Source organism: Galeopterus variegatus, unplaced genomic scaffold, assembly GCF_000696425.1.
Source record: "Galeopterus variegatus unplaced genomic scaffold, G_variegatus-3.0.2 Scaffold1709, whole genome shotgun sequence".
In the NCBI taxonomy this organism is placed as follows: Eukaryota; Metazoa; Chordata; class Mammalia; order Dermoptera; family Cynocephalidae; genus Galeopterus; species Galeopterus variegatus.
Genome location: NW_007727820.1, coordinates 244,970 through 250,756, shown reverse-complemented (window position 1 = coordinate 250,756; position 5,787 = coordinate 244,970).

Below are 5,787 nucleotides of genomic sequence, written 5' to 3'. Positions count from 1 at the left end.
AATTTGCTCAAGTATATACACAAGCATGTAAGTAGTAAGGCTAAGATCTGAAACCAGGCAATCTCACTCTAAAGCCATAATCACCCACTATGCTATACTGCCTCCTACCCCTTTGAAAAGGCTGCAGCCATGGGTTTCTACTTTGGGTATAACCACTATGCTCCTACTGGACTCAAACCTCCTGCAGATAACAAATATAATTTCTGCACAAAATACAAGAAGAAAAGAAGGAAGGGAGGGTGAAAATGTTTTGAAAGCCCCCAGTGGGATTCCAGTGCCAGAGCATCAGCAGCCCTGCTTAACAGGAACTGAAGTGGAGCTGCATGTGGGTGTTTACAGCATGCCTTTCATGGGATACTTCTTTTACCTGGTAGAGGCCTAATGCCTCCAGTTTTCCAACTCATGATCAAGAAGTCCCTCACATGAGAAACTTGTTGAAACTGGCAGATTCCCCTGTAGCTCTTGTCAGACCTGTGTCCAGTTTACTCCCACCTGGCCATCGCTCTAGTGCTGGAAGGCTGACCTTGTGTTCCCTCTGGAGTCCTGGGGAAAACCTGGCCTGGGACAGCTGCTAGTTTGCAGGTGGAAGGAGCAAATTTAATACACCACCACAACTGAAAACAAGTACAAAGATTTTTACTTACAGATCCTGGGAAAGGAGAGCATAATGAGTCAGGAAGGCAGTACTCTCTCCTTGAGCCACCAGAAGCAGGAGTGAAAAGTCATGCAGAGAGAGAGCATGGCAATTAGCAGTATATATTACAGAATGGGGTGTGGGTCACCGTAAGCTCATGGACAAATGCCTGAACAGTTGAATGGAAGCAGTGGGAAAGTAGGGAGCCCAGTCTGCTAAGCAAGAGAGATGCCTCTAAATTCTTATCTCTGGCCACCCACTTGAGCCATTTGGGTGTGGTATAAACTGGATACTGTGTCAAAGGTGACTGAGCCTTGCTTCTGGAATGAGAAAGTTCGACCTGTATTTGAAATGGATGCTAAGGCAACATAAAATTATAAGAATTCACTACAGGGAAGGAGAAAGAAAAGGAAGGAGGGAGAAAAGGAGGAAAAAAGGAAAGAGGGAGAAAGGAAGAAAGGAAAAAGAAAGGAAAATTTAAAGCTCAGAAAAGTGAACAAAAGCCCACAGGAACTGCAGGGAATCTACACATGGATGAAGAGAGCCCCATTTTTACAGCTTCCACCAAGAAAACAGGCCAAAATCAACACCTCGTGGGACAGCTATCTTTAATAGAAAGCCTGTAGTTTCTCTGGCATAAAGGATGGAAGGCAAGAGTTCAGGGCAACCACTAGTAAATGGAGGGAGAAATCCCAGAAAGGAAAGAGCCTGAGAGAGGACATCCAAAATCTGAGTGTAAACTCTGCCCAAGTCCCCGGCTGACCCTTGAACCAGGCATGCACAGGAAGGACTCAAAGCAGCCCAACTAAAGATGAAAGAGCTGAACTGAGACTTGAGGGGCTGTCCAAGAGATAGAAATTACACTTTGATTTCAACCAAGCTAATTACCTGCTAAAACAAAACCTCAACACTCTTTGGAGGAATATAACAGAATTCAGAGTCTCTACAGCATACCACTCATGATATCATGGTAAATTCAAAATTACTCAGCATATAAAGGACCAAGAAAATGTGACTTTTAGTCTCAAGAAAAAACATAAAGAAAATAAACTTTGAGGTGACCCAAATGTTTGAATTACTAGGCAAGAATTTAAATGCAACTATTATAACTGTTAAGCCAAAAGCTACCCCTTAGTGTTTTCCTTGGCCAGGAAAACACACTCATAATGAATTTAAAAAATGGTAAATTTCAACAGGAAAATAGAAACTTTATAGAATACCAAGTGGAAATTATAGAACTAAAAAATATAATATCTAAAATTAAAAAGATAGCCTTGCTGAGACGACTTTCTTCTCCAGAAGAATTCTTTCTGTTTTTATTTGTAGTAACTTCTGTTCAGTGTCCTTGATAACTGACCTCAGCTAACTAACTGCTCAATTCCTCCTTTCTTGAGTGTTTCGGTGCCTGAGTCTAGTATTTACAACAGGTAAGATCTCTATGACTTGATTCATATCTTAATCTCATTCCACTACCCTGACCAATATTTCTGCCTAATTTGACCTAATCCTGATTCTCTTCTGTGATGGTGTTAAACTATATCCACAAAATATGTGACATTCCTTTGTGGAGGATACCAATGTTAGTAAAACAAATGTATTTCATAGGGCCTAACACACAGAAATGTTAAGCTTGGGAAAGACAGAAAACCTTCCCAGGGCTAAAGTCTCTGTTGTAGATTTTTTTTAAAAAATTGTAACACAGCAAAAATGCTGGCTCTAAGGGCAGATGTCCTCAGTGCAGCTAAACCTAATGATTGTTGCCATGACAGATATCCGTAGATTTTTTTTAAAAAATTGTAACACAGCAAAAATGCTGGCTCTAAGGGCAGATGTCCTCGGTGCAGCTAAACCTAATGATTGTTGCCATGACAGATATCCTACTGTTCTTTTTGTGACCACCTATATTCCTTTTCTGTAACTTTCTTGCCTGGAGAATAAAAACGAAGAGAAAACTGGATTCGGGGCTATTCCCAGGATCTTTCTTCTCTTGAAAGAATTATTCCTGGGGGTAACTGTTTCGGCCCTCTCACTGCTCAGAAGATATAGGCTTTGAGTAATCCTTTGCATCTCTGTCACCCTGGGGGAGAGGTGATATTCCTTCCTTCGAAAGGTACAGCCTTTTTCCCTTTACTGTGGACTAAACTAAGGGATTCACTTCCAATGAGTAAAATATGACAGGAGTGGTGGTGTGTGATTTTTTGAGAGTAGGTCTCAAAATGTATTGAGCCCTCTTTCTCTTGGGTCACTCACTTTGGGGGAAACCAGCTGTCCATGTCATTAGGACATTGAGACAACCCTTTGGAGAGGTACACATGGAAAGCAGCTGAGGCCTCCTATTCATAGCCAGAAAGAGGTTTCTGTCAATAGTCTTGTGTTATGAATTAAATTGTATCTTCAAAAAAAAAGGTAAGTTAGAGTCCTAACCCCTAGTACCTCAGAATGTGACCTTGTATGAAGATAGGGTTATTACAGAGGAAATCAAGTTAAAATGAGATCATTAAGGTGGGCTCCAATCCAGTATGACTGGTGTCCTTATAAGGAGGGGAAATTTGGACACAGACACACACAAGGGAGAACAGTATGTGAAGATGAAGGCAGAGATCAGAGGTGCAACTACAGGAAAAGGAATACCAAAGACTGCCAGCAAACCACCAAAATCTAGGAGAGAAGCATCGAAGAGATACTCCCTCACAGTTCTCAGGAAGAACCAACCCTACTGACACCTTGACATTGTACTTCCAGCCTCCAGAACTGTGAAATGATAAGTATCTGCTGTTCAGAGCCACTCAGTTTTTGGTACTTTGCAGTGGCAGCTGTAGGAAACTAATACATCATGTGAATGGGCCACTTTGGAAGCAGATCTTCCAGTCCCTGTCAAGCGTTCAGATGATTGCAGCCTTGACCATTATCTTGACTGCAACTTCTTGAGAAACCCTGAGCCAGAACCACCAGCTAAGTGGCTTCTGAATTCCTGACCCACAGAAATTATGAGATAAATATTTGATCTTTTAGCCACTTTATGAACTGAATTGTATCCCTTTCCTCCCACCTAAAAAAGCAATTTATTGTGTTGAAGCCCTAACCCCTCAATGTGACTGTATTTGGAGATAGGAATTATAAATTAGGATTAAGTGAGGTCATAAGTGTGGGGACCTAATCAAATATGACTAGTGTCCTTATAAGAAGAGAAAGAGACACCAGGGATTCAGATGCCCAGAGAAAATGCCATGGGTGCACACCGGGAGATGGCAGCCATCTGCAAGCAAGAAGAATGGCCTCAGGAGAAACCAAACCTGCTGTCGCCTTAATCTTGGACTTTCACCTTCCACAACTGAGAAAATAAATTCCATTGTTTAAACCACGCAGTCTGTGGTATTTTGTTATGGCAGCCCTGGAAGACTAATTCAGCTGCTAAGTCTTGGGATCACTTCTCACATAACTATAGATAACATACCTTCCCACCCCATCCCCCAATAAACGTACATACTTTCCATTTCATTCATTGCCCAAAACTGTCTCAACGGTCTAGTCCCAAAGTACGCAAACTAGGAACTTGAGCAAAATTCCTTTGAACTAATTTGGTTTTCTGAAGCTTGGGTCCCTTACAGATTATGCTAAAGGCTCTGTGACAAATCTGTCAAGTGAGAAACCAGGCTTCCCATGAGTGACCTCTAAGTTTTAAGCAAAAGTAGTAGAGGGTGACAATTAGCTTCTGTATGGCCCTGTTTGATTTTAAACTGTGATCATGACCAAGATCAGAAGAGGAAGATGGGAGGAAAAGTAACTTATGTTTCTAGCCCAACTGAGAACTTCTGTCCCTTAGAAATAATCACTGCCTTCTCTCTGCTTTCTCAGCCACTTGTACCTACCTCTACTACAGATATTGTATTATATGAAGTTGTTGACCCCTCTCAATGTACAAAAACACTTGCTTTTCAAAAGCAGTGACTTGTCTCAGTTATCTTTTTAAATTCATTACAGTTCCTAGCAGAGAGTAAGAATTCAATAAATGTTTATAGAAAGGATTTGGCACCTTAATTCTATCCCCAGGCAGTGCTAAGCCAAGTCCTTAAACAGGCTGCACCGAGCTGTGAACCTTTACTCATCTTACTCTCTGAAAAGACTCCTTCTGCTATCACACCTGACAAATCCGAAGTCTGGTTTTTCTGGCAATCAATTTCACCTTCAATTTTCAGCTTCTAATTGACTGGTAAGCTCTTCCCAACTTAACCCTTGCCTGCCCCTTTCCCACCACTGTAACTATATTCTGCCTTGCATCTTCTAATCATGACCCCCAGGTCCCCTGCATTACATGAGCCTGCCCTGATAGGCTGCTTCTCTGCCTCTCTACCTGTCCTGAATCATCAACCAGCTTATGATCATTCAGCACCCCCAGCCGTCTCACCTATCCTATTCCAGGACAAGCCAAATAAAAAATTCAGCAAACTGTTTAAGGATTGAGAGCCTGCATCGTATCATTTGATGCCCTTAAATCTCTTTAGTTTCGGTTCCTTGAATTGTGGTGCCTTTGATTGAAAAGAAAAAAAAATTAGTTCTGCATTTTAAAAATGCTTGTATATAATAAATATTACAAGAATCACAGACCTGAGCATGAATGTGGTTGTAAAGACTAACCTTTAGTGTTTTCCTTGTCCTAGACTTCAAACTCCCTTCACCAAACAGGCTCCTGCTACCACAGGGAAGAATTTGGAATTTGTGTTATGTACCTGAAGGAATTATACTAGTTAGAGCAAAAAAAAAAAAAAAAAAAAACCTCGTAGGCTCCAGTAACATCAATACTTGTATTTCTACTTACATTTCGTAATTAACCTTGATCTATACCTTATTTCGATGCATTTAGAAATTCAGGGGCAACTCTTTTTAGAATGGACAATCTCAAAAAAATACTTAATTGTATACATGAATTCATTAAGAACACAATTTGCCTTAGAAGTTGCCAAATAGCTTCTCTAGCCAAAAACATCTGGAGGCTGAGTCCTTAAGTTTTGCTAAAAGCATTCTTCCTACTCATAAAAACAGCTAACATTTATTGAATGTTTCTACAATGTGCTGGCCACTGTGCTGATGAGTCTAATATAGATTATCTCATTTAATCCTGCCAATGGGCCTGTGAGAAAACTGATGCACCGAGA